The sequence below is a fragment of the Salmo salar genome, unplaced genomic scaffold (assembly GCF_965601325.2).
Source record: "Salmo salar unplaced genomic scaffold, fSalSal1 ptg000293l, whole genome shotgun sequence".
In the NCBI taxonomy this organism is placed as follows: domain Eukaryota; kingdom Metazoa; phylum Chordata; class Actinopteri; order Salmoniformes; family Salmonidae; genus Salmo; species Salmo salar.
The window spans coordinates 2055001-2078153 of record NW_027675346.1 but is presented as its reverse complement, the minus strand read 5'-3'; the positions used below and the strand labels follow the sequence as shown (position 1 = coordinate 2078153).

Here is a 23153-nt window from a genome sequence, read left to right as displayed (position 1 = left end):
ATTTGAACAGGGCCAAGGAGCACAAAGCACACACAAGCTGCATTCAGCAACAATATTCTTGTTTGTCTTATAAATACAAGGCAGATGCTAATTGAAAACACAAGGAAATTTGATCCTATTAAAAAGGCAGGAAGCTGCATTTAGTCAATTCATCATTAAATGCTTACTACAAGGCAGTGTTGCTGATGAAATAGTGCAAGAGCACACCCTCGTGGACAAAATGCTTACAGCACCTGGTATTCCCAGGCGGTCTCCCATCCAAGTACTAACCAGGCCGGACCCTGCTTAGCTTCCGAGATCAGACGAGATCGGGCGTACCCAGGCTGATATGGCCGTAAGCGAGAAACAATCTCTTGCTACAACATATATAGTCAAAGTGAGTCTGATAAAACAGACATTTAGTCAATTCATCATTAAATGCTTACTACAAGGCAGTGTTGCTGATGAAATAGTGCAGGGGCACACCCTCGTGGACAAAATGCTTACAGCACCTGGTATTCCCAGGCGGTCTCCCATCCAAGTACTAACCAGGCCCGACCCTGCTTAGCTTCCGAGATCAGACGAGATCGGGCGTACCCAGGCTGGTATGGCCGTAAGCTAGAAACAATCTCTTGCTACAACATATATAGTCAAAGTGAATCTGATAAAACAGACATTTAGTCAATTCATCATTAAATGCTTAATACAAGGCAGTGTTGCTGATGAAATAGTGCAAGAGCACACCCTCGTGGACAAAATGCTTACAGCACCTGGTATTCCCAGGCGGTCTCCCATCCAAGTACTAACCAGGCCCGACCCTGCTTAGCTTCCGAGATCAGACGAGATCGGGCGTACCCAGGCTGGTATGGCCGTAAGCGAGATACAATCTCTTGCTACAACATATATAGTCAAAGTGAGTCTGATAAAACAGACATTTAGTCAATTCATCATTAAATGCTTAATACAAGGCAGTGTTGCTGATGAAATAGTGCAAGAGCACACCCTCGTGGACAAAATGCTTACAGCACCTGGTATTCCCAGGCGGTCTCCCATCCAAGTACTAACCAGGCCCGACCCTGCTTAGCTTCCGAGATCAGACGAGATCGGGCGTACCCAGGCTGGTATGGCCGTAAGCGAGATACAATCTCTTGCTACAACATATATAGTCAAAGTGAGTCTGATAAAACAGACATTTAGTCAATTCATCATTAAATGCTTAATACAAGGCAGTGTTGCTGATGAAATAGTGCAAGAGCACACCCTCGTGGACAAAATGCTTACAGCACCTGGTATTCCCAGGCGGTCTCCCATCCAAGTACTAACCAGGCCCGACCCTGCTTAGCTTCCGAGATCAGACGAGATCGGGCGTACCCAGGCTGGTATGGCCGTAAGCGAGAAACAATCTCTTGCTACAACATATATAGTCAAAGTGAATCTGATAAAACAGACATTTAGTCAATTCATCATTAAATGCTTAATACAAGGCAGTGTTGCTGATGAAATAGTGCAAGAGCACACCCTCGTGGACAAAATGCTTACAGCACCTGGTATTCCCAGGCGGTCTCCCATCCAAGTACTAACCAGGCCCGACCCTGCTTAGCTTCCGAGATCAGACGAGATCGGGCGTACCCAGGCTGGTATGGCCGTAAGCGAGAAACAATCTCTTGCTACAACATATATAGTCAAAGTGAGTGTGATAAACAGACATTGCATTTTCAACAATTAGATAAGCAGCTTGAACTTTGTGTCACTGAAAAAGTAGAAGAAATTACAAACACTGTTCCCATCACTTTTTAGCACAGGTAGTTGGATAAAATACAAACTTTATTTCCTTTCATCATTTGAACAGGGCCAAGGAGCACAAAGCACACACAAGCTGCATTCAGCAACAATATTCTTGTTTGTCTCATAAATACAAGGCAGATGCTAATTGAAAACACAAGGAAATTTGATCCTATTAAAAAGGCAGGAAGCTGCATTTAGTCAATTCATCATTAAATGCTTACTACAACGCAGTGTTGCTGATGAAATAGTGCAAGACCACACCCTCGTGGACAAAATGCTTACAGCACCTGGTATTTCCAGGCGGTCTCCCATCCAAGTACTAACCAGGCCGGACCCTGCTTAGCTTCCGAGATCAGACGAGATCGGGCGTACCCAGGCTGATATGGCCGTAAGCGAGAAACAATCTCTTGCTACAACATATATAGTCAAAGTGAGTCTGATAAAACAGACATTTAGTCAATTCATCATTAAATGCTTACTACAAGGCAGTGTTGCTGATGAAATAGTGCAAGAGCACACCCTCGTGGACAAAATGCTTACAGCACCTGGTATTTCCAGGCGGTCTCCCATCCAAGTACTAACCAGGCCCGACCCTGCTTAGCTTCCGAGATCAGACGAGATCGGGCGTACCCAGGCTGGTATGGCCGTAAGCGAGAAACAATCTCTTGCTACAACATATATAGTCAAAGTGAGTGTGATAAACAGACATTGCATTTTCAACAATTAGATAAGCAGCTTGAACTTTGTGTCACTGAAAAAGTAGAAGAAATTACAAACACTGTTCCCATCACTTTTTAGCACAGGTAGTTGGATAAAATACAAACTTTATTTCCTTTCATCATTTGAACAGGGCCAAGGAGCACAAAGCACACACAAGCTGCATTCAGCAACAATATTCTTGTTTGTCTTATAAATACAAGGCAGATGCTAATTGAAAACACAAGGAAATTTGATCCTATTAAAAAGGCAGGAAGCTGCATTTAGTCAATTCATCATTAAATGCTTACTACAAGGCAGTGTTGCTGATGAAATAGTGCAAGAGCACACCCTCGTGGACAAAATGCTTACAGCACCTGGTATTCCCAGGCGGTCTCCCATCCAAGTACTAACCAGGCCGGACCCTGCTTAGCTTCCGAGATCAGACGAGATCGGGCGTACCCAGGCTGATACGGCCGTAAGCGAGAAACAATCTCTTGCTACAACATATATAGTCAAAGTGAGTCTGATAAAACAGACATTTAGTCAATTCATCATTAAATGCTTACTACAAGGCAGTGTTGCTGATGAAATAGTGCAAGAGCACACCCTCGTGGACAAAATGCTTACAGCACCTGGTATTTCCAGGCGGTCTCCCATCCAAGTACTAACCAGGCCCGACCCTGCTTAGCTTCCGAGATCAGACGAGATCGGGCGTACCCAGGCTGGTATGGCCGTAAGCGAGAAACAATCTCTTGCTACAACATATATAGTCAAAGTGAGTGTGATAAACAGACATTGCATTTTCAACAATTAGATAAGCAGCTTGAACTTTGTGTCACTGAAAAAGTAGAAGAAATTACAAACACTGTTCCCATCACTTTTTAGCACAGGTAGTTGGATAAAATACAAACTTTATTTCCTTTCATCATTTGAACAGGGCCAAGGAGCACAAAGCACACACAAGCTGCATTCAGCAACAATATTCTTGTTTGTCTTATAAATACAAGGCAGATGCTAATTGAAAACACAAGGAAATTTGATCCTATTAAAAAGGCAGGAAGCTGCATTTAGTCAATTCATCATTAAATGCTTACTACAAGGCAGTGTTGCTGATGAAATAGTGCAAGAGCACACCCTCGTGGACAAAATGCTTACAGCACCTGGTATTCCCAGGCGGTCTCCCATCCAAGTACTAACCAGGCCCGACCCTGCTTAGCTTCCGAGATCAGACGAGATCGGGCGTACCCAGGCTGGTATGGCCGTAAGCGAGAAACAATCTCTTGCTACAACATATATAGTCAAAGTGAGTGTGATAAACAGACATTGCATTTTCAACAATTAGATAAGCAGCTTGAACTTTGTGTCACTGAAAAAGTAGAAGAAATTACAAACACTGTTCCCATCACTTTTTAGCACAGGTAGTTGGATAAAATACAAACTTTATTTCCTTTCATCATTTGAACAGGGCCAAGGAGCACAAAGCACACACAAGCTGCATTCAGCAACAATATTCTTGTTTGTCTCATAAATACAAGGCAGATGCTAATTGAAAACACAAGGAAATTTGATCCTATTAAAAAGGCAGGAAGCTGCATTTAGTCAATTCATCATTAAATGCTTACTACAACGCAGTGTTGCTGATGAAATAGTGCAAGACCACACCCTCGTGGACAAAATGCTTACAGCACCTGGTATTTCCAGGCGGTCTCCCATCCAAGTACTAACCAGGCCGGACCCTGCTTAGCTTCCGAGATCAGACGAGATCGGGCGTACCCAGGCTGATATGGCCGTAAGCGAGAAACAATCTCTTGCTACAACATATATAGTCAAAGTGAGTCTGATAAAACAGACATTTAGTCAATTCATCATTAAATGCTTACTACAAGGCAGTGTTGCTGATGAAATAGTGCAAGAGCACACCCTCGTGGACAAAATGCTTACAGCACCTGGTATTTCCAGGCGGTCTCCCATCCAAGTACTAACCAGGCCCAACCCTGCTTAGCTTCCGAGATCAGACGAGATCGGGCGTACCCAGGCTGGTATGGCCGTAAGCGAGAAACAATCTCTTGCTACAATATATATAGTCAAAGTGAGTGTGATAAACAGACATTGCATTTTCAACAATTAGATAAGCAGCTTGAACTTTGTGTCACTGAAAAAGTAGAAGAAATTACAAACACTGTTCCCATCACTTTTTAGCACAGGTAGTTGGATAAAATACAAACTTTATTTCCTTTCATCATTTGAACAGGGCCAAGGAGCACAAAGCACACACAAGCTGCATTCAGCAACAATATTCTTGTTTGTCTTATAAATACAAGGCAGATGCTAATTGAAAACACAAGGAAATTTGATCCTATTAAAAAGGCAGGAAGCTGCATTTAGTCAATTCATCATTAAATGCTTACTACAAGGCAGTGTTGCTGATGAAATAGTGCAAGAGCACACCCTCGTGGACAAAATGCTTACAGCACCTGGTATTCCCAGGCGGTCTCCCATCCAAGTACTAACCAGGCCGGACCCTGCTTAGCTTCCGAGATCAGACGAGATCGGGCGTACCCAGGCTGATATGGCCGTAAGCGAGAAACAATCTCTTGCTACAACATATATAGTCAAAGTGAGTCTGATAAAACAGACATTTAGTCAATTCATCATTAAATGCTTACTACAAGGCAGTGTTGCTGATGAAATAGTGCAAGAGCACACCCTCGTGGACAAAATGCTTACAGCACCTGGTATTTCCAGGCGGTCTCCCATCCAAGTACTAACCAGGCCCGACCCTGCTTAGCTTCCGAGATCAGACGAGATCGGGCGTACCCAGGCTGGTATGGCCGTAAGCGAGAAACAATCTCTTGCTACAACATATATAGTCAAAGTGAGTGTGATAAACAGACATTGCATTTTCAACAATTAGATAAGCAGCTTGAACTTTGTGTCACTGAAAAAGTAGAAGAAATTACAAACACTGTTCCCATCACTTTTTAGCACAGGTAGTTGGATAAAATACAAACTTTATTTCCTTTCATCATTTGAACAGGGCCAAGGAGCACAAAGCACACACAAGCTGCATTCAGCAACAATATTCTTGTTTGTCTTATAAATACAAGGCAGATGCTAATTGAAAACACAAGGAAATTTGATCCTATTAAAAAGGCAGGAAGCTGCATTTAGTCAATTCATCATTAAATGCTTACTACAAGGCAGTGTTGCTGATGAAATAGTGCAAGAGCACACCCTCGTGGACAAAATGCTTACAGCACCTGGTATTCCCAGGCGGTCTCCCATCCAAGTACTAACCAGGCCCGACCCTGCTTAGCTTCCGAGATCAGACGAGATCGGGCGTACCCAGGCTGGTATGGCCGTAAGCGAGAAACAATCTCTTGCTACAACATATATAGTCAAAGTGAGTGTGATAAACAGACATTGAATTTTCAACAATTAGATAAGCAGCTTGAACTTTGTGTCACTGAAAAAGTAGAAGAAATTACAAACACTGTTCCCATCACTTTTTAGCACAGGTAGTTGGATAAAATACAAACTTTATTTCCTTTCATCATTTGAACAGGGCCAAGGAGCACAAAGCACACACAAGCTGCATTCAGCAACAATATTCTTGTTTGTCTCATAAATACAAGGCAGATGCTAATTGAAAACACAAGGAAATTTGATCCTATTAAAAAGGCAGGAAGCTGCATTTAGTCAATTCATCATTAAATGCTTACTACAACGCAGTGTTGCTGATGAAATAGTGCAAGAGCACACCCTCGTGGACAAAATGCTTACAGCACCTGGTATTTCCAGGCGGTCTCCCATCCAAGTACTAACCAGGCCCGACCCTGCTTAGCTTCCGAGATCAGACGAGATCGGGCGTACCCAGGCTGATATGGCCGTAAGCGAGAAACAATCTCTTGCTACAACATATATAGTCAAAGTGAGTCTGATAAAACAGACATTTAGTCAATTCATCATTAAATGCTTACTACAAGGCAGTGTTGCTGATGAAATAGTGCAGGGGCACACCCTCGTGGACAAAATGCTTACAGCACCTGGTATTCCCAGGCGGTCTCCCATCCAAGTACTAACCAGGCCCGACCCTGCTTAGCTTCCGAGATCAGACGAGATCGGGCGTACCCAGGCTGGTATGGCCGTAAGCTAGAAACAATCTCTTGCTACAACATATATAGTCAAAGTGAATCTGATAAAACAGACATTTAGTCAATTCATCATTAAATGCTTAATACAAGGCAGTGTTGCTGATGAAATAGTGCAAGAGCACACCCTCGTGGACAAAATGCTTACAGCACCTGGTATTCCCAGGCGGTCTCCCATCCAAGTACTAACCAGGCCCGACCCTGCTTAGCTTCCGAGATCAGACGAGATCGGGCGTACCCAGGCTGGTATGGCCGTAAGCGAGATACAATCTCTTGCTACAACATATATAGTCAAAGTGAGTCTGATAAAACAGACATTTAGTCAATTCATCATTAAATGCTTAATACAAGGCAGTGTTGCTGATGAAATAGTGCAAGAGCACACCCTCGTGGACAAAATGCTTACAGCACCTGGTATTCCCAGGCGGTCTCCCATCCAAGTACTAACCAGGCCCGACCCTGCTTAGCTTCCGAGATCAGACGAGATCGGGCGTACCCAGGCTGGTATGGCCGTAAGCGAGATACAATCTCTTGCTACAACATATATAGTCAAAGTGAGTCTGATAAAACAGACATTTACTCAATTCATCATTAAATGCTTAATACAAGGCAGTGTTGCTGATGAAATAGTGCAAGAGCACACCCTCGTGGACAAAATGCTTACAGCACCTGGTATTCCCAGGCGGTCTCCCATCCAAGTACTAACCAGGCCCGACCCTGCTTAGCTTCCGAGATCAGACGAGATCGGGCGTACCCAGGCTGGTATGGCCGTAAGCGAGAAACAATCTCTTGCTACAACATATATAGTCAAAGTGAGTGTGATAAACAGAGATTGCATTTTCACCAATTAGATAAGCAGCTTGAACTTTGTGTCACTGAAAAAGTAGAAGAAATTACAAACACTGTTCCCATCACTTTTTAGCACAGGTAGTTGGATAAAATACAAACTTTATTTCCTTTCATCATTTGAACAGGGCAAAGGAGCACAAAGCACACACAAGCTGCATTCAGCAACAATATTCTTGTTTGTCTTATAAATACAAGGCAGATGCTAATTGAAAACACAAGGAAATTTGATCCTATTAAAAAGGCAGGAAGCTGCATTTAGTCAATTCATCATTAAATTCTTACTACAAGGCAGTGTTGCTGATGAAATAGTGCAGGGGCACACCCTCGTGGACAAAATGCTTACAGCACCTGGTATTCCCAGGCGGTCTCCCATCCAAGTACTAACCAGGCCCGACCCTGCTTAGCTTCCGAGATCAGACGAGATCGGGGGTACCCAGGCTGGTATGGCCGTAAGCGAGAAACAATCTCTTGCTACAACATATATAGTCAAAGTGAATCTGATAAAACAGACATTTAGTCAATTCATCATTAAATGCTTAATACAAGGCAGTGTTGCTGATGAAATAGTGCAGGGGCACACCCTCGTGGACAAAATGCTTACAGCACCTGGTATTCCCAGGCGGTCTCCCATCCAAGTACTAACCAGGCCCGACCCTGCTTAGCTTCCGAGATCAGACGAGATCGGGCGTACCCAGGCTGGTATGGCCGTAAGCGAGAAACAATCTCTTGCTACAACATATATAGTCAAAGTGAGTGTGATAAACAGACATTGCATTTTCACCAATTAGATAAGCAGCTTGAACTTTGTGTCACTGAAAAAGTAGAAGAAATTACAAACACTGTTCCCATCACTTTTTAGCACAGGTAGTTGGATAAAATACAAACTTTATTTCCTTTCATCATTTGAACAGGGCAAAGGAGCACAAAGCACACACAAGCTGCATTCAGCAACAATATTCTTGTTTGTCTTATAAATACAAGGCAGATGCTAATTGAAAACACAAGGAAATTTGATCCTATTAAAAAGGCAGGAAGCTGCATTTAGTCAATTCATCATTAAATGCTTACTACAAGGCAGTGTTGCTGATGAAATAGTGCAGGGGCACACCCTCGTGGACAAAATGCTTACAGCACCTGGTATTCCCAGGCGGTCTCCCATCCAAGTACTAACCAGGCCCGACCCTGCTTAGCTTCCGAGATCAGACGAGATCGGGCGTACCCAGGCTGGTATGGCCGTAAGCGAGAAACAATCTCTTGCTACAACATATATAGTCAAAGTGAATCTGATAAAACAGACATTTAGTCAATTCATCATTAAATGCTTAATACAAGGCAGTGTTGCTGATGAAATAGTGCAAGAGCACACCCTCGTGGACAAAATGCTTACAGCACCTGGTATTCCCAGGCGGTCTCCCATCCAAGTACTAACCAGGCCCGACCCTGCTTAGCTTCCGAGATCAGACGAGATCGGGCGTACCCAGGCTGGTATGGCCGTAAGCGAGAAACAATCTCTTGCTACAACATATATAGTCAAAGTGAGTGTGATAAACAGACATTGCATTTTCACCAATTAGATAAGCAGCTTGAACTTTGTGTCACTGAAAAAGTAGAAGAAATTACAAACACTGTTCCCATCACTTTTTAGCACAGGTAGTTGGATAAAATACAAACTTTATTTCCTTTCATCATTTGAACAGGGCAAAGGAGCACAAAGCACACACAAGCTGCATTCAGCAACAATATTCTTGTTTGTCTTATAAATACAAGGCAGATGCTAATTGAAAACACAAGGAAATTTGATCCTATTAAAAAGGCAGGAAGCTGCATTTAGTCAATTCATCATTAAATGCTTACTACAAGGCAGTGTTGCTGATGAAATAGTGCAGGGGCACACCCTCGTGGACAAAATGCTTACAGCACCTGGTATTCCCAGGCGGTCTCCCATCCAAGTACTAACCAGGCCCGACCCTGCTTAGCTTCCGAGATCAGACGAGATCGGGCGTACCCAGGCTGGTATGGCCGTAAGCTAGAAACAATCTCTTGCTACAACATATATAGTCAAAGTGAATCTGATAAAACAGACATTTAGTCAATTCATCATTAAATGCTTAATACAAGGCAGTGTTGCTGATGAAATAGTGCAAGAGCACACCCTCGTGGACAAAATGCTTACAGCACCTGGTATTCCCAGGCGGTCTCCCATCCAAGTACTAACCAGGCCCGACCCTGCTTAGCTTCCGAGATCAGACGAGATCGGGCGTACCCAGGCTGGTATGGCCGTAAGCGAGATACAATCTCTTGCTACAACATATATAGTCAAAGTGAGTCTGATAAAACAGACATTTAGTCAATTCATCATTAAATGCTTAATACAAGGCAGTGTTGCTGATGAAATAGTGCAAGAGCACACCCTCGTGGACAAAATGCTTACAGCACCAGATATTCCCAGGCGGTCTCCCATCCAAGTACTAACCAGGCCCGACCCTGCTTAGCTTCCGAGATCAGACGAGATCGGGCGTACCCAGGCTGGTATGGCCGTAAGCGAGATACAATCTCTTGCTACAACATATATAGTCAAAGTGAGTCTGATAAAACAGACATTTAGTCAATTCATCATTAAATGCTTAATACAAGGCAGTGTTGCTGATGAAATAGTGCAAGAGCACACCCTCGTGGACAAAATGCTTACAGCACCTGGTATTCCCAGGCGGTCTCCCATCCAAGTACTAACCAGGCCCGACCCTGCTTAGCTTCCGAGATCAGACGAGATCGGGCGTACCCAGGCTGGTATGGCCGTAAGCGAGAAACAATCTCTTGCTACAACATATATAGTCAAAGTGAGTGTGATAAACAGACATTGCATTTTCACCAATTAGATAAGCAGCTTGAACTTTGTGTCACTGAAAAAGTAGAAGAAATTACAAACACTGTTCCCATCACTTTTTAGCACAGGTAGTTGGATAAAATACAAACTTTATTTCCTTTCATCATTTGAACAGGGCAAAGGAGCACAAAGCACACACAAGCTGCATTCAGCAACAATATTCTTGTTTGTCTTATAAATACAAGGCAGATGCTAATTGAAAACACAAGGAAATTTGATCCTATTAAAAAGGCAGGAAGCTGCATTTAGTCAATTCATCATTAAATGCTTACTACAAGGCAGTGTTGCTGATGAAATAGTGCAGGGGCACACCCTCGTGGACAAAATGCTTACAGCACCTGGTATTCCCAGGCGGTCTCCCATCCAAGTACTAACCAGGCCCGACCCTGCTTAGCTTCCGAGATCAGACGAGATCGGGCGTACCCAGGCTGGTATGGCCGTAAGCTAGAAACAATCTCTTGCTACAACATATATAGTCAAAGTGAATCTGATAAAACAGACATTTAGTCAATTCATCATTAAATGCTTAATACAAGGCAGTGTTGCTGATGAAATAGTGCAAGAGCACACCCTCGTGGACAAAATGCTTACAGCACCTGGTATTCCCAGGCGGTCTCCCATCCAAGTACTAACCAGGCCCGACCCTGCTTAGCTTCCGAGATCAGACGAGATCGGGCGTACCCAGGCTGGTATGGCCGTAAGCGAGATACAATCTCTTGCTACAACATATATAGTCAAAGTGAGTCTGATAAAACAGACATTTAGTCAATTCATCATTAAATGCTTAATACAAGGCAGTGTTGCTGATGAAATAGTGCAAGAGCACACCCTCGTGGACAAAATGCTTACAGCACCTGGTATTCCCAGGCGGTCTCCCATCCAAGTACTAACCAGGCCCGACCCTGCTTAGCTTCCGAGATCAGACGAGATCGGGCGTACCCAGGCTGGTATGGCCGTAAGCGAGATACAATCTCTTGCTACAACATATATAGTCAAAGTGAGTCTGATAAAACAGACATTTAGTCAATTCATCATTAAATGCTTAATACAAGGCAGTGTTGCTGATGAAATAGTGCAAGAGCACACCCTCGTGGACAAAATGCTTACAGCACCTGGTATTCCCAGGCGGTCTCCCATCCAAGTACTAACCAGGCCCGACCCTGCTTAGCTTCCGAGATCAGACGAGATCGGGCGTACCCAGGCTGGTATGGCCGTAAGCGAGAAACAATCTCTTGCTACAACATATATAGTCAAAGTGAGTGTGATAAACAGACATTGCATTTTCACCAATTAGATAAGCAGCTTGAACTTTGTGTCACTGAAAAAGTAGAAGAAATTACAAACACTGTTCCCATCACTTTTTAGCACAGGTAGTTGGATAAAATACAAACTTTATTTCCTTTCATCATTTGAACAGGGCAAAGGAGCACAAAGCACACACAAGCTGCATTCAGCAACAATATTCTTGTTTGTCTTATAAATACAAGGCAGATGCTAATTGAAAACACAAGGAAATTTGATCCTATTAAAAAGGCAGGAAGCTGCATTTAGTCAATTCATCATTAAATGCTTACTACAAGGCAGTGTTGCTGATGAAATAGTGCAGGGGCACACCCTCGTGGACAAAATGCTTACAGCACCTGGTATTCCCAGGCGGTCTCCCATCCAAGTACTAACCAGGCCCGACCCTGCTTAGCTTCCGAGATCAGACGAGATCGGGCGTACCCAGGCTGGTATGGCCGTAAGCTAGAAACAATCTCTTGCTACAACATATATAGTCAAAGTGAATCTGATAAAACAGACATTTAGTCAATTCATCATTAAATGCTTAATACAAGGCAGTGTTGCTGATGAAATAGTGCAAGAGCACACCCTCGTGGACAAAATGCTTACAGCACCTGGTATTCCCAGGCGGTCTCCCATCCAAGTACTAACCAGGCCCGACCCTGCTTAGCTTCCGAGATCAGACGAGATCGGGCGTACCCAGGCTGGTATGGCCGTAAGCGAGATACAATCTCTTGCTACAACATATATAGTCAAAGTGAGTCTGATAAAACAGACATTTAGTCAATTCATCATTAAATGCTTAATACAAGGCAGTGTTGCTGATGAAATAGTGCAAGAGCACACCCTCGTGGACAAAATGCTTACAGCACCTGGTATTCCCAGGCGGTCTCCCATCCAAGTACTAACCAGGCCCGACCCTGCTTAGCTTCCGAGATCAGACGAGATCGGGCGTACCCAGGCTGGTATGGCCGTAAGCGAGAAACAATCTCTTGCTACAACATATATAGTCAAAGTGAGTGTGATAAACAGAGATTGCATTTTCACCAATTAGATAAGCAGCTTGAACTTTGTGTCACTGAAAAAGTAGAAGAAATTACAAACACTGTTCCCATCACTTTTTAGCACAGGTAGTTGGATAAAATACAAACTTTATTTCCTTTCATCATTTGAACAGGGCAAAGGAGCACAAAGCACACACAAGCTGCATTCAGCAACAATATTCTTGTTTGTCTTATAAATACAAGGCAGATGCTAATTGAAAACACAACGAAATTTGATCCTATTAAAAAGGCAGGAAGCTGCATTTAGTCAATTCATCATTAAATTCTTACTACAAGGCAGTGTTGCTGATGAAATAGTGCAGGGGCACACCCTCGTGGACAAAATGCTTACAGCACCTGGTATTCCCAGGCGGTCTCCCATCCAAGTACTAACCAGGCCCGACCCTGCTTAGCTTCCGAGATCAGACGAGATCGGGCGTACCCAGGCTGGTATGGCCGTAAGCTAGAAACAATCTCTTGCTACAACATATATAGTCAAAGTGAATCTGATAAAACAGACATTTAGTCAATTCATCATTAAATGCTTAATACAAGGCAGTGTTGCTGATGAAATAGTGCAAGAGCACACCCTCGTGGACAAAATGCTTACAGCACCTGGTATTCCCAGGCGGTCTCCCATCCAAGTACTAACCAGGCCCGACCCTGCTTAGCTTCCGAGATCAGACGAGATCGGGCGTACCCAGGCTGGTATGGCCGTAAGCGAGATACAATCTCTTGCTACAACATATATAGTCAAAGTGAGTCTGATAAAACAGACATTTAGTCAATTCATCATTAAATGCTTAATACAAGGCAGTGTTGCTGATGAAATAGTGCAAGAGCACACCCTCGTGGACAAAATGCTTACAGCACCTGGTATTCCCAGGCGGTCTCCCATCCAAGTACTAACCAGGCCCGACCCTGCTTAGCTTCCGAGATCAGACGAGATCGGGCGTACCCAGGCTGGTATGGCCGTAAGCGAGATACAATCTCTTGCTACAACATATATAGTCAAAGTGAGTCTGATAAAACAGACATTTAGTCAATTCATCATTAAATGCTTAATACAAGGCAGTGTTGCTGATGAAATAGTGCAAGAGCACACCCTCGTGGACAAAATGCTTACAGCACCTGGTATTCCCAGGCGGTCTCCCATCCAAGTACTAACCAGGCCCGACCCTGCTTAGCTTCCGAGATCAGACGAGATCGGGCGTACCCAGGCTGGTATGGCCGTAAGCGAGAAACAATCTCTTGCTACAACATATATAGTCAAAGTGAGTGTGATAAACAGAGATTGCATTTTCACCAATTAGATAAGCAGCTTGAACTTTGTGTCACTGAAAAAGTAGAAGAAATTACAAACACTGTTCCCATCACTTTTTAGCACAGGTAGTTGGATAAAATACAAACTTTATTTCCTTTCATCATTTGAACAGGGCAAAGGAGCACAAAGCACACACAAGCTGCATTCAGCAACAATATTCTTGTTTGTCTTATAAATACAAGGCAGATGCTAATTGAAAACACAAGGAAATTTGATCCTATTAAAAAGGCAGGAAGCTGCATTTAGTCAATTCATCATTAAATGCTTACTACAAGGCAGTGTTGCTGATGAAATAGTGCAGGGGCACACCCTCGTGGACAAAATGCTTACAGCACCTGGTATTCCCAGGCGGTCTCCCATCCAAGTACTAACCAGGCCCGACCCTGCTTAGCTTCCGAGATCAGACGAGATCGGGCGTACCCAGGCTGGTATGGCCGTAAGCTAGAAACAATCTCTTGCTACAACATATATAGTCAAAGTGAATCTGATAAAACAGACATTTAGTCAATTCATCATTAAATGCTTAATACAAGGCAGTGTTGCTGATGAAATAGTGCAAGAGCACACCCTCGTGGACAAAATGCTTACAGCACCTGGTATTCCCAGGCGGTCTCCCATCCAAGTACTAACCAGGCCCGACCCTGCTTAGCTTCCGAGATCAGACGAGATCGGGCGTACCCAGGCTGGTATGGCCGTAAGCGAGATACAATCTCTTGCTACAACATATATAGTCAAAGTGAGTCTGATAAAACAGACATTTAGTCAATTCATCATTAAATGCTTAATACAAGGCAGTGTTGCTGATGAAATAGTGCAAGAGCACACCCTCGTGGACAAAATGCTTACAGCACCTGGTATTCCCAGGCGGTCTCCCATCCAAGTACTAACCAGGCCCGACCCTGCTTAGCTTCCGAGATCAGACGAGATCGGGCGTACCCAGGCTGGTATGGCCGTAAGCGAGATACAATCTCTTGCTACAACATATATAGTCAAAGTGAGTCTGATAAAACAGACATTTAGTCAATTCATCATTAAATGCTTAATACAAGGCAGTGTTGCTGATGAAATAGTGCAAGAGCACACCCTCGTGGACAAAATGCTTACAGCACCTGGTATTCCCAGGCGGTCTCCCATCCAAGTACTAACCAGGCCCGACCCTGCTTAGCTTCCGAGATCAGACGAGATCGGGCGTACCCAGGCTGGTATGGCCGTAAGCGAGAAACAATCTCTTGCTACAACATATATAGTCAAAGTGAGTGTGATAAACAGACATTGCATTTTCACCAATTAGATAAGCAGCTTGAACTTTGTGTCACTGAAAAAGTAGAAGAAATTACAAACACTGTTCCCATCACTTTTTAGCACAGGTAGTTGGATAAAATACAAACTTTATTTCCTTTCATCATTTGAACAGGGCAAAGGAGCACAAAGCACACACAAGCTGCATTCAGCAACAATATTCTTGTTTGTCTTATAAATACAAGGCAGATGCTAATTGAAAACACAAGGAAATTTGATCCTATTAAAAAGGCAGGAAGCTGCATTTAGTCAATTCATCATTAAATGCTTACTACAAGGCAGTGTTGCTGATGAAATAGTGCAGGGGCACACCCTCGTGGACAAAATGCTTACAGCACCTGGTATTCCCAGGCGGTCTCCCATCCAAGTACTAACCAGGCCCGACCCTGCTTAGCTTCCGAGATCAGACGAGATCGGGCGTACCCAGGCTGGTATGGCCGTAAGCTAGAAACAATCTCTTGCTACAACATATATAGTCAAAGTGAATCTGATAAAACAGACATTTAGTCAATTCATCATTAAATGCTTAATACAAGGCAGTGTTGCTGATGAAATAGTGCAAGAGCACACCCTCGTGGACAAAATGCTTACAGCACCTGGTATTCCCAGGCGGTCTCCCATCCAAGTACTAACCAGGCCCGACCCTGCTTAGCTTCCGAGATCAGACGAGATCGGGCGTACCCAGGCTGGTATGGCCGTAAGCGAGATACAATCTCTTGCTACAACATATATAGTCAAAGTGAGTCTGATAAAACAGACATTTAGTCAATTCATCATTAAATGCTTAATACAAGGCAGTGTTGCTGATGAAATAGTGCAAGAGCACACCCTCGTGGACAAAATGCTTACAGCACCTGGTATTCCCAGGCGGTCTCCCATCCAAGTACTAACCAGGCCCGACCCTGCTTAGCTTCCGAGATCAGACGAGATCGGGCGTACCCAGGCTGGTATGGCCGTAAGCGAGATACAATCTCTTGCTACAACATATATAGTCAAAGTGAGTCTGATAAAACAGACATTTAGTCAATTCATCATTAAATGCTTAATACAAGGCAGTGTTGCTGATGAAATAGTGCAAGAGCACACCCTCGTGGACAAAATGCTTACAGCACCTGGTATTCCCAGGCGGTCTCCCATCCAAGTACTAACCAGGCCCGACCCTGCTTAGCTTCCGAGATCAGACGAGATCGGGCGTACCCAGGCTGGTATGGCCGTAAGCGAGAAACAATCTCTTGCTACAACATATATAGTCAAAGTGAGTGTGATAAACAGAGATTGCATTTTCACCAATTAGATAAGCAGCTTGAACTTTGTGTCACTGAAAAAGTAGAAGAAATTACAAACACTGTTCCCATCACTTTTTAGCACAGGTAGTTGGATAAAATACAAACTTTATTTCCTTTCATCATTTGAACAGGGCAAAGGAGCACAAAGCACACACAAGCTGCATTCAGCAACAATATTCTTGTTTGTCTTATAAATACAAGGCAGATGCTAATTGAAAACACAAGGAAATTTGATCCTATTAAAAAGGCAGGAAGCTGCATTTAGTCAATTCATCATTAAATTCTTACTACAAGGCAGTGTTGCTGATGAAATAGTGCAGGGGCACACCCTCGTGGACAAAATGCTTACAGCACCTGGTATTCCCAGGCGGTCTCCCATCCAAGTACTAACCAGGCCCGACCCTGCTTAGCTTCCGAGATCAGACGAGATCGGGGGTACCCAGGCTGGTATGGCCGTAAGCGAGAAACAATCTCTTGCTACAACATATATAGTCAAAGTGAATCTGATAAAACAGACATTTAGTCAATTCATCATTAAATGCTTAATACAAGGCAGTGTTGCTGATGAAATAGTGCAGGGGCACACCCTCGTGGACAAAATGCTTACAGCACCTGGTATTCCCAGGCGGTCTCCCATCCAAGTACTAACCAGGCCCGACCCTGCTTAGCTTCCGAGATCAGACGAGATCGGGCGTACCCAGGCTGGTATGGCCGTAAGCGAGAAACAATCTCTTGCTACAACATATATAGTCAAAGTGAGTGTGATAAACAGACATTGCATTTTCACCAATTAGATAAGCAGCTTGAACTTTGTGTCACTGAAAAAGTAGAAGAAATTACAAACACTGTTCCCATCACTTTTTAGCACAGGTAGTTGGATAAAATACAAACTTTATTTCCTTTCATCATTTGAACAGGGCAAAGGAGCACAAAGCACACACAAGCTGCATTCAGCAACAATATTCTTGTTTGTCTTATAAATACAAGGCAGATGCTAATTGAAAACACAAGGAAATTTGATCCTATTAAAAAGGCAGGAAGCTGCATTTAGTCAATTCATCATTAAATGCTTACTACAAGGCAGTGTTGCTGATGAAATAGTGCAGGGGCACACCCTCGTGGACAAAATGCTTACAGCACCTGGTATTCCCAGGCGGTCTCCCATCCAAGTACTAACCAGGCCCGACCCTGCTTAGCTTCCGAGATCAGACGAGATCGGGCGTACCCAGGCTGGTATGGCCGTAAGCTAGAAACAATCTCTTGCTACAACATATATAGTCAAAGTGAATCTGATAAAACAGACATTTAGTCAATTCATCATTAAATGCTTAATACAAGGCAGTGTTGCTGATGAAATAGTGCAAGAGCACACCCTCGTGGACAAAATGCTTACAGCACCTGGTATTCCCAGGCGGTCTCCCATCCAAGTACTAACCAGGCCCGACCCTGCTTAGCTTCCGAGATCAGACGAGATCGGGCGTACCCAGGCTGGTATGGCCGTAAGCGAGATACAATCTCTTGCTACAACATATATAGTCAAAGTGAGTCTGATAAAACAGACATTTAGTCAATTCATCATTAAATGCTTAATACAAGGCAGTGTTGCTGATGAAATAGTGCAAGAGCACACCCTCGTGGACAAAATGCTTACAGCACCTGGTATTCCCAGGCGGTCTCCCATCCAAGTACTAACCAGGCCCGACCCTGCTTAGCTTCCGAGATCAGACGAGATCGGGCGTACCCAGGCTGGTATGGCCGTAAGCGAGATACAATCTCTTGCTACAACATATATAGTCAAAGTGAGTCTGATAAAACAGACATTTAGTCAATTCATCATTAAATGCTTAATACAAGGCAGTGTTGCTGATGAAATAGTGCAAGAGCACACCCTCGTGGACAAAATGCTTACAGCACCTGGTATTCCCAGGCGGTCTCCCATCCAAGTACTAACCAGGCCCGACCCTGCTTAGCTTCCGAGATCAGACGAGATCGGGCGTACCCAGGCTGGTATGGCCGTAAGCGAGAAACAATCTCTTGCTACAACATATATAGTCAAAGTGAGTGTGATAAACAGACATTGCATTTTCACCAATTAGATAAGCAGCTTGAACTTTGTGTCACTGAAAAAGTAGAAGAAATTACAAACACTGTTCCCATCACTTTTTAGCACAGGTAGTTGGATAAAATACAAACTTTATTTCCTTTCATCATTTGAACAGGGCAAAGGAGCACAAAGCACACACAAGCTGCATTCAGCAACAATATTCTTGTTTGTCTTATAAATACAAGGCAGATGCTAATTGAAAACACAAGGAAATTTGATCCTATTAAAAAGGCAGGAAGCTGCATTTAGTCAATTCATCATTAAATGCTTACTACAAGGCAGTGTTGCTGATGAAATAGTGCAGGGGCACACCCTCGTGGACAAAATGCTTACAGCACCTGGTATTCCCAGGCGGTCTCCCATCCAAGTACTAACCAGGCCCGACCCTGCTTAGCTTCCGAGATCAGATGAGATCGGGCGTACCCAGGCTGGTATGGCCGTAAGCTAGAAACAATCTCTTGCTACAACATATATAGTCAAAGTGAATCTGATAAAACAGACATTTAGTCAATTCATCATTAAATGCTTAATACAAGGCAGTGTTGCTGATGAAATAGTGCAAGAGCACACCCTCGTGGACAAAATGCTTACAGCACCTGGTATTCCCAGGCGGTCTCCCATCCAAGTACTAACCAGGCCCGACCCTGCTTAGCTTCCGAGATCAGACGAGATCGGGCGTACCCAGGCTGGTATGGCCGTAAGCGAGATACAATCTCTTGCTACAACATATATAGTCAAAGTGAGTCTGATAAAACAGACATTTAGTCAATTCATCATTAAATGCTTAATACAAGGCAGTGTTGCTGATGAAATAGTGCAAGAGCACACCCTCGTGGACAAAATGCTTACAGCACCTGGTATTCCCAGGCGGTCTCCCATCCAAGTACTAACCAGGCCCGACCCTGCTTAGCTTCCGAGATCAGACGAGATCGGGCGTACCCAGGCTGGTATGGCCGTAAGCGAGATACAATCTCTTGCTACAACATATATAGTCAAAGTGAGTCTGATAAAACAGACATTTAGTCAATTCATCATTAAATGCTTAATACAAGGCAGTGTTGCTGATGAAATAGTGCAAGAGCACACCCTCGTGGACAAAATGCTTACAGCACCTGGTATTCCCAGGCGGTCTCCCATCCAAGTACTAACCAGGCCCGACCCTGCTTAGCTTCCGAGATCAGACGAGATCGGGCGTACCCAGGCTGGTATGGCCGTAAGCGAGAAACAATCTCTTGCTACAACATATATAGTCAAAGTGAGTGTGATAAACAGAGATTGCATTTTCACCAATTAGATAAGCAGCTTGAACTTTGTGTCACTGAAAAAGTAGAAGAAATTACAAACACTGTTCCCATCACTTTTTAGCACAGGTAGTTGGATAAAATACAAACTTTATTTCCTTTCATCATTTGAACAGGGCAAAGGAGCACAAAGCACACACAAGCTGCATTCAGCAACAATATTCTTGTTTGTCTTATAAATACAAGGCAGATGCTAATTGAAAACACAAGGAAATTTGATCCTATTAAAAAGGCAGGAAGCTGCATTTAGTCAATTCATCATTAAATTCTTACTACAAGGCAGTGTTGCTGATGAAATAGTGCAGGGGCACACCCTCGTGGACAAAATGCTTACAGCACCTGGTATTCCCAGGCGGTCTCCCATCCAAGTACTAACCAGGCCCGACCCTGCTTAGCTTCCGAGATCAGACGAGATCGGGGGTACCCAGGCTGGTATGGCCGTAAGCGAGAAACAATCTCTTGCTACAACATATATAGTCAAAGTGAATCTGATAAAACAGACATTTAGTCAATTCATCATTAAATGCTTAATACAAGGCAGTGTTGCTGATGAAATAGTGCAAGAGCACACCCTCGTGGACAAAATGCTTACAGCACCTGGTATTCCCAGGCGGTCTCCCATCCAAGTACTAACCAGGCCCGACCCTGCTTAGCTTCCGAGATCAGACGAGATCGGGCGTACCCAGGCTGGTATGGCCGTAAGCGAGATACAATCTCTTGCTACAACATATATAGTCAAAGTGAGTCTGATAAAACAGACATTTAGTCAATTCATCATTAAATGCTTAATACAAGGCAGTGTTGCTGATGAAATAGTGCAAGAGCACACCCTCGTGGACAAAATGCTTACAGCACCTGGTATTCCCAGGCGGTCTCCCATCCAAGTACTAACCAGGCCCGACCCTGCTTAGCTTCCGAGATCAGACGAGATCAGGCGTACCCAGGCTGGTATGGCCGTAAGCGAGATACAATCTCTTGCTACAACATATATAGTCAAAGTGAGTCTGATAAAACAGACATTTAGTCAATTCATCATTAAATGCTTAATACAAGGCAGTGTTGCTGATGAAATAGTGCAAGAGCACACCCTCGTGGACAAAATGCTTACAGCACCTGGTATTCCCAGGCGGTCTCCCATCCAAGTACTAACCAGGCCCGACCCTGCTTAGCTTCCGAGATCAGACGAGATCGGGCGTACCCAGGCTGGTATGGCCGTAAGCGAGAAACAATCTCTTGCTACAACATATATAGTCAAAGTGAGTGTGATAAACAGAGATTGCATTTTCACCAATTAGATAAGCAGCTTGAACTTTGTGTCACTGAAAAAGTAGAAGAAATTACAAACACTGTTCCCATCACTTTTTAGCACAGGTAGTTGGATAAAATACAAACTTTATTTCCTTTCATCATTTGAACAGGGCAAAGGAGCACAAAGCACACACAAGCTGCATTCAGCAACAATATTCTTGTTTGTCTTATAAATACAAGGCAGATGCTAATTGAAAACACAAGGAAATTTGATCCTATTAAAAAGGCAGGAAGCTGCATTTAGTCAATTCATCATTAAATTCTTACTACAAGGCAGTGTTGCTGATGAAATAGTGCAGGGGCACACCCTCGTGGACAAAATGCTTACAGCACCTGGTATTCCCAGGCGGTCTCCCATCCAAGTACTAACCAGGCCCGACCCTGCTTAGCTTCCGAGATCAGACGAGATCGGGGGTACCCAGGCTGGTATGGCCGTAAGCGAGAAACAATCTCTTGCTACAACATATATAGTCAAAGTGAATCTGATAAAACAGACATTTAGTCAATTCATCATTAAATGCTTAATACAAGGCAGTGTTGCTGATGAAATAGTGCAAGAGCACACCCTCGTGGACAAAATGCTTACAGCACCTGGTATTCCCAGGCGGTCTCCCATCCAAGTACTAACCAGGCCCGACCCTGCTTAGCTTCCGAGATCAGACGAGATCGGGCGTACCCAGGCTGGTATGGCCGTAAGCGAGATACAATCTCTTGCTACAACATATATAGTCAAAGTGAGTCTGATAAAACAGACATTTAGTCAATTCATCATTAAATGCTTAATACAAGGCAGTGTTGCTGATGAAATAGTGCAAGAGCACACCCTCGTGGACAAAATGCTTACAGCACCTGGTATTCCCAGGCGGTCTCCCATCCAAGTACTAACCAGGCCCGACCCTGCTTAGCTTCCGAGATCAGACGAGATCAGGCGTACCCAGGCTGGTATGGCCGTAAGCGAGATACAATCTCTTGCTACAACATATATAGTCAAAGTGAGTCTGATAAAACAGACATTTAGTCAATTCATCATTAAATGCTTAATACAAGGCAGTGTTGCTGATGAAATAGTGCAAGAGCACACCCTCGTGGACAAAATGCTTACAGCACCTGGTATTCCCAGGCGGTCTCCCATCCAAGTACTAACCAGGCCCGACCCTGCTTAGCTTCCGAGATCAGACGAGATCGGGCGTACCCAGGCTGGTATGGCCGTAAGCGAGAAACAATCTCTTGCTACAACATATATAGTCAAAGTGAGTGTGATAAACAGAGATTGCATTTTCACCAATTAGATAAGCAGCTTGAACTTTGTGTCACTGAAAAAGTAGAAGAAATTACAAACACTGTTCCCATCACTTTTTAGCACAGGTAGTTGGATAAAATACAAACTTTATTTCCTTTCATCATTTGAACAGGGCAAAGGAGCACAAAGCACACACAAGCTGCATTCAGCAACAATATTCTTGTTTGTCTTATAAATACAAGGCAGATGCTAATTGAAAACACAAGGAAATTTGATCCTATTAAAAAGGCAGGAAGCTGCATTTAGTCAATTCATCATTAAATTCTTACTACAAGGCAGTGTTGCTGATGAAATAGTGCAGGGGCACACCCTCGTGGACAAAATGCTTACAGCACCTGGTATTCCCAGGCGGTCTCCCATCCAAGTACTAACCAGGCCCGACCCTGCTTAGCTTCCGAGATCAGACGAGATCGGGGGTACCCAGGCTGGTATGGCCGTAAGCGAGAAACAATCTCTTGCTACAACATATATAGTCAAAGTGAATCTGATAAAACAGACATTTAGTCAATTCATCATTAAATGCTTAATACAAGGCAGTGTTGCTGATGAAATAGTGC

At 43.7% G+C, this 23153-nt stretch overlaps 64 non-coding genes and 3 pseudogenes across 64 annotated transcripts; all 67 read right to left on the bottom strand.

Moving 5' to 3' along the window:
• Positions 1 to 221: 221 nt before the first annotated feature.
• Positions 222 to 340, bottom strand: LOC145870143 (5S ribosomal RNA). The gene has a single exon (XR_014386139.1). It is a non-coding gene; the product is annotated as a 5S ribosomal RNA (ribosomal RNA).
• Positions 341 to 479: 139 nt separating this feature from the next.
• LOC145873399 (5S ribosomal RNA) lies at positions 480 to 598 on the bottom strand. The gene has a single exon (XR_014389034.1). It is a non-coding gene; the product is annotated as a 5S ribosomal RNA (ribosomal RNA).
• A 139-nt stretch (positions 599 to 737) lies between these two features.
• On the bottom strand, positions 738 to 856 carry LOC145873398 (5S ribosomal RNA). Its single transcript, XR_014389033.1, has one exon. It is a non-coding gene; the product is annotated as a 5S ribosomal RNA (ribosomal RNA).
• A 139-nt stretch (positions 857 to 995) lies between these two features.
• Positions 996 to 1114, bottom strand: LOC145873397 (5S ribosomal RNA). The gene has a single exon (XR_014389032.1). It is a non-coding gene; the product is annotated as a 5S ribosomal RNA (ribosomal RNA).
• Positions 1115 to 1253: 139 nt separating this feature from the next.
• On the bottom strand, positions 1254 to 1372 carry LOC145873396 (5S ribosomal RNA). The gene has a single exon (XR_014389031.1). It is a non-coding gene; the product is annotated as a 5S ribosomal RNA (ribosomal RNA).
• Positions 1373 to 1511: 139 nt separating this feature from the next.
• Positions 1512 to 1630, bottom strand: LOC145873395 (5S ribosomal RNA). Its single transcript, XR_014389030.1, has one exon. It is a non-coding gene; the product is annotated as a 5S ribosomal RNA (ribosomal RNA).
• Positions 1631 to 2039: 409 nt separating this feature from the next.
• LOC145870687 (uncharacterized) lies at positions 2040 to 2158 on the bottom strand (annotated as a pseudogene).
• Positions 2159 to 2297: 139 nt separating this feature from the next.
• LOC145868156 (5S ribosomal RNA) lies at positions 2298 to 2416 on the bottom strand. Its single transcript, XR_014384150.1, has one exon. It is a non-coding gene; the product is annotated as a 5S ribosomal RNA (ribosomal RNA).
• A 409-nt stretch (positions 2417 to 2825) lies between these two features.
• LOC145870622 (uncharacterized) lies at positions 2826 to 2944 on the bottom strand (annotated as a pseudogene).
• A 139-nt stretch (positions 2945 to 3083) lies between these two features.
• On the bottom strand, positions 3084 to 3202 carry LOC145868154 (5S ribosomal RNA). The gene has a single exon (XR_014384148.1). It is a non-coding gene; the product is annotated as a 5S ribosomal RNA (ribosomal RNA).
• Positions 3203 to 3611: 409 nt separating this feature from the next.
• LOC145873394 (5S ribosomal RNA) lies at positions 3612 to 3730 on the bottom strand. Its single transcript, XR_014389029.1, has one exon. It is a non-coding gene; the product is annotated as a 5S ribosomal RNA (ribosomal RNA).
• A 409-nt stretch (positions 3731 to 4139) lies between these two features.
• Positions 4140 to 4258, bottom strand: LOC145870686 (uncharacterized; annotated as a pseudogene).
• Positions 4259 to 4397: 139 nt separating this feature from the next.
• On the bottom strand, positions 4398 to 4516 carry LOC145867496 (5S ribosomal RNA). Its single transcript, XR_014383489.1, has one exon. It is a non-coding gene; the product is annotated as a 5S ribosomal RNA (ribosomal RNA).
• Positions 4517 to 4925: 409 nt separating this feature from the next.
• LOC145870142 (5S ribosomal RNA) lies at positions 4926 to 5044 on the bottom strand. The gene has a single exon (XR_014386138.1). It is a non-coding gene; the product is annotated as a 5S ribosomal RNA (ribosomal RNA).
• Positions 5045 to 5183: 139 nt separating this feature from the next.
• LOC145868153 (5S ribosomal RNA) lies at positions 5184 to 5302 on the bottom strand. Its single transcript, XR_014384147.1, has one exon. It is a non-coding gene; the product is annotated as a 5S ribosomal RNA (ribosomal RNA).
• A 409-nt stretch (positions 5303 to 5711) lies between these two features.
• On the bottom strand, positions 5712 to 5830 carry LOC145873393 (5S ribosomal RNA). The gene has a single exon (XR_014389028.1). It is a non-coding gene; the product is annotated as a 5S ribosomal RNA (ribosomal RNA).
• A 409-nt stretch (positions 5831 to 6239) lies between these two features.
• Positions 6240 to 6358, bottom strand: LOC145869501 (5S ribosomal RNA). The gene has a single exon (XR_014385497.1). It is a non-coding gene; the product is annotated as a 5S ribosomal RNA (ribosomal RNA).
• A 139-nt stretch (positions 6359 to 6497) lies between these two features.
• On the bottom strand, positions 6498 to 6616 carry LOC145873392 (5S ribosomal RNA). Its single transcript, XR_014389027.1, has one exon. It is a non-coding gene; the product is annotated as a 5S ribosomal RNA (ribosomal RNA).
• A 139-nt stretch (positions 6617 to 6755) lies between these two features.
• Positions 6756 to 6874, bottom strand: LOC145873390 (5S ribosomal RNA). The gene has a single exon (XR_014389025.1). It is a non-coding gene; the product is annotated as a 5S ribosomal RNA (ribosomal RNA).
• A 139-nt stretch (positions 6875 to 7013) lies between these two features.
• On the bottom strand, positions 7014 to 7132 carry LOC145873389 (5S ribosomal RNA). Its single transcript, XR_014389024.1, has one exon. It is a non-coding gene; the product is annotated as a 5S ribosomal RNA (ribosomal RNA).
• A 139-nt stretch (positions 7133 to 7271) lies between these two features.
• On the bottom strand, positions 7272 to 7390 carry LOC145873388 (5S ribosomal RNA). The gene has a single exon (XR_014389023.1). It is a non-coding gene; the product is annotated as a 5S ribosomal RNA (ribosomal RNA).
• Positions 7391 to 7799: 409 nt separating this feature from the next.
• LOC145874950 (5S ribosomal RNA) lies at positions 7800 to 7918 on the bottom strand. Its single transcript, XR_014390584.1, has one exon. It is a non-coding gene; the product is annotated as a 5S ribosomal RNA (ribosomal RNA).
• A 139-nt stretch (positions 7919 to 8057) lies between these two features.
• On the bottom strand, positions 8058 to 8176 carry LOC145873387 (5S ribosomal RNA). The gene has a single exon (XR_014389022.1). It is a non-coding gene; the product is annotated as a 5S ribosomal RNA (ribosomal RNA).
• A 409-nt stretch (positions 8177 to 8585) lies between these two features.
• On the bottom strand, positions 8586 to 8704 carry LOC145873386 (5S ribosomal RNA). The gene has a single exon (XR_014389021.1). It is a non-coding gene; the product is annotated as a 5S ribosomal RNA (ribosomal RNA).
• A 139-nt stretch (positions 8705 to 8843) lies between these two features.
• LOC145873385 (5S ribosomal RNA) lies at positions 8844 to 8962 on the bottom strand. Its single transcript, XR_014389020.1, has one exon. It is a non-coding gene; the product is annotated as a 5S ribosomal RNA (ribosomal RNA).
• Positions 8963 to 9371: 409 nt separating this feature from the next.
• On the bottom strand, positions 9372 to 9490 carry LOC145873384 (5S ribosomal RNA). Its single transcript, XR_014389019.1, has one exon. It is a non-coding gene; the product is annotated as a 5S ribosomal RNA (ribosomal RNA).
• Positions 9491 to 9629: 139 nt separating this feature from the next.
• On the bottom strand, positions 9630 to 9748 carry LOC145873383 (5S ribosomal RNA). The gene has a single exon (XR_014389018.1). It is a non-coding gene; the product is annotated as a 5S ribosomal RNA (ribosomal RNA).
• Positions 9749 to 9887: 139 nt separating this feature from the next.
• On the bottom strand, positions 9888 to 10006 carry LOC145875090 (5S ribosomal RNA). Its single transcript, XR_014390724.1, has one exon. It is a non-coding gene; the product is annotated as a 5S ribosomal RNA (ribosomal RNA).
• Positions 10007 to 10145: 139 nt separating this feature from the next.
• Positions 10146 to 10264, bottom strand: LOC145873382 (5S ribosomal RNA). The gene has a single exon (XR_014389017.1). It is a non-coding gene; the product is annotated as a 5S ribosomal RNA (ribosomal RNA).
• A 409-nt stretch (positions 10265 to 10673) lies between these two features.
• Positions 10674 to 10792, bottom strand: LOC145873381 (5S ribosomal RNA). The gene has a single exon (XR_014389016.1). It is a non-coding gene; the product is annotated as a 5S ribosomal RNA (ribosomal RNA).
• A 139-nt stretch (positions 10793 to 10931) lies between these two features.
• On the bottom strand, positions 10932 to 11050 carry LOC145873379 (5S ribosomal RNA). The gene has a single exon (XR_014389014.1). It is a non-coding gene; the product is annotated as a 5S ribosomal RNA (ribosomal RNA).
• A 139-nt stretch (positions 11051 to 11189) lies between these two features.
• Positions 11190 to 11308, bottom strand: LOC145873378 (5S ribosomal RNA). The gene has a single exon (XR_014389013.1). It is a non-coding gene; the product is annotated as a 5S ribosomal RNA (ribosomal RNA).
• A 139-nt stretch (positions 11309 to 11447) lies between these two features.
• Positions 11448 to 11566, bottom strand: LOC145873377 (5S ribosomal RNA). The gene has a single exon (XR_014389012.1). It is a non-coding gene; the product is annotated as a 5S ribosomal RNA (ribosomal RNA).
• Positions 11567 to 11975: 409 nt separating this feature from the next.
• On the bottom strand, positions 11976 to 12094 carry LOC145873376 (5S ribosomal RNA). Its single transcript, XR_014389011.1, has one exon. It is a non-coding gene; the product is annotated as a 5S ribosomal RNA (ribosomal RNA).
• A 139-nt stretch (positions 12095 to 12233) lies between these two features.
• On the bottom strand, positions 12234 to 12352 carry LOC145873375 (5S ribosomal RNA). Its single transcript, XR_014389010.1, has one exon. It is a non-coding gene; the product is annotated as a 5S ribosomal RNA (ribosomal RNA).
• A 139-nt stretch (positions 12353 to 12491) lies between these two features.
• Positions 12492 to 12610, bottom strand: LOC145873373 (5S ribosomal RNA). The gene has a single exon (XR_014389008.1). It is a non-coding gene; the product is annotated as a 5S ribosomal RNA (ribosomal RNA).
• Positions 12611 to 13019: 409 nt separating this feature from the next.
• On the bottom strand, positions 13020 to 13138 carry LOC145873372 (5S ribosomal RNA). The gene has a single exon (XR_014389007.1). It is a non-coding gene; the product is annotated as a 5S ribosomal RNA (ribosomal RNA).
• Positions 13139 to 13277: 139 nt separating this feature from the next.
• LOC145873371 (5S ribosomal RNA) lies at positions 13278 to 13396 on the bottom strand. The gene has a single exon (XR_014389006.1). It is a non-coding gene; the product is annotated as a 5S ribosomal RNA (ribosomal RNA).
• A 139-nt stretch (positions 13397 to 13535) lies between these two features.
• Positions 13536 to 13654, bottom strand: LOC145873370 (5S ribosomal RNA). Its single transcript, XR_014389005.1, has one exon. It is a non-coding gene; the product is annotated as a 5S ribosomal RNA (ribosomal RNA).
• A 139-nt stretch (positions 13655 to 13793) lies between these two features.
• LOC145873369 (5S ribosomal RNA) lies at positions 13794 to 13912 on the bottom strand. Its single transcript, XR_014389004.1, has one exon. It is a non-coding gene; the product is annotated as a 5S ribosomal RNA (ribosomal RNA).
• A 409-nt stretch (positions 13913 to 14321) lies between these two features.
• Positions 14322 to 14440, bottom strand: LOC145873367 (5S ribosomal RNA). The gene has a single exon (XR_014389002.1). It is a non-coding gene; the product is annotated as a 5S ribosomal RNA (ribosomal RNA).
• A 139-nt stretch (positions 14441 to 14579) lies between these two features.
• On the bottom strand, positions 14580 to 14698 carry LOC145873366 (5S ribosomal RNA). Its single transcript, XR_014389001.1, has one exon. It is a non-coding gene; the product is annotated as a 5S ribosomal RNA (ribosomal RNA).
• Positions 14699 to 14837: 139 nt separating this feature from the next.
• Positions 14838 to 14956, bottom strand: LOC145873365 (5S ribosomal RNA). Its single transcript, XR_014389000.1, has one exon. It is a non-coding gene; the product is annotated as a 5S ribosomal RNA (ribosomal RNA).
• Positions 14957 to 15095: 139 nt separating this feature from the next.
• On the bottom strand, positions 15096 to 15214 carry LOC145873364 (5S ribosomal RNA). The gene has a single exon (XR_014388999.1). It is a non-coding gene; the product is annotated as a 5S ribosomal RNA (ribosomal RNA).
• Positions 15215 to 15623: 409 nt separating this feature from the next.
• Positions 15624 to 15742, bottom strand: LOC145873363 (5S ribosomal RNA). Its single transcript, XR_014388998.1, has one exon. It is a non-coding gene; the product is annotated as a 5S ribosomal RNA (ribosomal RNA).
• Positions 15743 to 15881: 139 nt separating this feature from the next.
• LOC145873362 (5S ribosomal RNA) lies at positions 15882 to 16000 on the bottom strand. Its single transcript, XR_014388997.1, has one exon. It is a non-coding gene; the product is annotated as a 5S ribosomal RNA (ribosomal RNA).
• Positions 16001 to 16139: 139 nt separating this feature from the next.
• Positions 16140 to 16258, bottom strand: LOC145873361 (5S ribosomal RNA). The gene has a single exon (XR_014388996.1). It is a non-coding gene; the product is annotated as a 5S ribosomal RNA (ribosomal RNA).
• A 139-nt stretch (positions 16259 to 16397) lies between these two features.
• LOC145873360 (5S ribosomal RNA) lies at positions 16398 to 16516 on the bottom strand. The gene has a single exon (XR_014388995.1). It is a non-coding gene; the product is annotated as a 5S ribosomal RNA (ribosomal RNA).
• Positions 16517 to 16925: 409 nt separating this feature from the next.
• Positions 16926 to 17044, bottom strand: LOC145874949 (5S ribosomal RNA). The gene has a single exon (XR_014390583.1). It is a non-coding gene; the product is annotated as a 5S ribosomal RNA (ribosomal RNA).
• Positions 17045 to 17183: 139 nt separating this feature from the next.
• On the bottom strand, positions 17184 to 17302 carry LOC145873359 (5S ribosomal RNA). The gene has a single exon (XR_014388994.1). It is a non-coding gene; the product is annotated as a 5S ribosomal RNA (ribosomal RNA).
• Positions 17303 to 17711: 409 nt separating this feature from the next.
• On the bottom strand, positions 17712 to 17830 carry LOC145873358 (5S ribosomal RNA). Its single transcript, XR_014388993.1, has one exon. It is a non-coding gene; the product is annotated as a 5S ribosomal RNA (ribosomal RNA).
• A 139-nt stretch (positions 17831 to 17969) lies between these two features.
• On the bottom strand, positions 17970 to 18088 carry LOC145873356 (5S ribosomal RNA). The gene has a single exon (XR_014388991.1). It is a non-coding gene; the product is annotated as a 5S ribosomal RNA (ribosomal RNA).
• A 139-nt stretch (positions 18089 to 18227) lies between these two features.
• LOC145873355 (5S ribosomal RNA) lies at positions 18228 to 18346 on the bottom strand. The gene has a single exon (XR_014388990.1). It is a non-coding gene; the product is annotated as a 5S ribosomal RNA (ribosomal RNA).
• Positions 18347 to 18485: 139 nt separating this feature from the next.
• LOC145873354 (5S ribosomal RNA) lies at positions 18486 to 18604 on the bottom strand. Its single transcript, XR_014388989.1, has one exon. It is a non-coding gene; the product is annotated as a 5S ribosomal RNA (ribosomal RNA).
• A 409-nt stretch (positions 18605 to 19013) lies between these two features.
• LOC145871646 (5S ribosomal RNA) lies at positions 19014 to 19132 on the bottom strand. Its single transcript, XR_014387276.1, has one exon. It is a non-coding gene; the product is annotated as a 5S ribosomal RNA (ribosomal RNA).
• Positions 19133 to 19271: 139 nt separating this feature from the next.
• On the bottom strand, positions 19272 to 19390 carry LOC145873353 (5S ribosomal RNA). Its single transcript, XR_014388988.1, has one exon. It is a non-coding gene; the product is annotated as a 5S ribosomal RNA (ribosomal RNA).
• A 139-nt stretch (positions 19391 to 19529) lies between these two features.
• Positions 19530 to 19648, bottom strand: LOC145873352 (5S ribosomal RNA). Its single transcript, XR_014388987.1, has one exon. It is a non-coding gene; the product is annotated as a 5S ribosomal RNA (ribosomal RNA).
• A 139-nt stretch (positions 19649 to 19787) lies between these two features.
• Positions 19788 to 19906, bottom strand: LOC145873351 (5S ribosomal RNA). Its single transcript, XR_014388986.1, has one exon. It is a non-coding gene; the product is annotated as a 5S ribosomal RNA (ribosomal RNA).
• Positions 19907 to 20315: 409 nt separating this feature from the next.
• LOC145874948 (5S ribosomal RNA) lies at positions 20316 to 20434 on the bottom strand. The gene has a single exon (XR_014390582.1). It is a non-coding gene; the product is annotated as a 5S ribosomal RNA (ribosomal RNA).
• Positions 20435 to 20573: 139 nt separating this feature from the next.
• LOC145873350 (5S ribosomal RNA) lies at positions 20574 to 20692 on the bottom strand. The gene has a single exon (XR_014388985.1). It is a non-coding gene; the product is annotated as a 5S ribosomal RNA (ribosomal RNA).
• A 139-nt stretch (positions 20693 to 20831) lies between these two features.
• Positions 20832 to 20950, bottom strand: LOC145875544 (5S ribosomal RNA). Its single transcript, XR_014391181.1, has one exon. It is a non-coding gene; the product is annotated as a 5S ribosomal RNA (ribosomal RNA).
• Positions 20951 to 21089: 139 nt separating this feature from the next.
• Positions 21090 to 21208, bottom strand: LOC145873349 (5S ribosomal RNA). The gene has a single exon (XR_014388984.1). It is a non-coding gene; the product is annotated as a 5S ribosomal RNA (ribosomal RNA).
• A 409-nt stretch (positions 21209 to 21617) lies between these two features.
• On the bottom strand, positions 21618 to 21736 carry LOC145874947 (5S ribosomal RNA). The gene has a single exon (XR_014390581.1). It is a non-coding gene; the product is annotated as a 5S ribosomal RNA (ribosomal RNA).
• A 139-nt stretch (positions 21737 to 21875) lies between these two features.
• On the bottom strand, positions 21876 to 21994 carry LOC145873348 (5S ribosomal RNA). The gene has a single exon (XR_014388983.1). It is a non-coding gene; the product is annotated as a 5S ribosomal RNA (ribosomal RNA).
• A 139-nt stretch (positions 21995 to 22133) lies between these two features.
• On the bottom strand, positions 22134 to 22252 carry LOC145875543 (5S ribosomal RNA). Its single transcript, XR_014391180.1, has one exon. It is a non-coding gene; the product is annotated as a 5S ribosomal RNA (ribosomal RNA).
• A 139-nt stretch (positions 22253 to 22391) lies between these two features.
• Positions 22392 to 22510, bottom strand: LOC145873347 (5S ribosomal RNA). The gene has a single exon (XR_014388982.1). It is a non-coding gene; the product is annotated as a 5S ribosomal RNA (ribosomal RNA).
• A 409-nt stretch (positions 22511 to 22919) lies between these two features.
• LOC145874946 (5S ribosomal RNA) lies at positions 22920 to 23038 on the bottom strand. Its single transcript, XR_014390580.1, has one exon. It is a non-coding gene; the product is annotated as a 5S ribosomal RNA (ribosomal RNA).
• Positions 23039 to 23153: the final 115 nt, after the last annotated feature.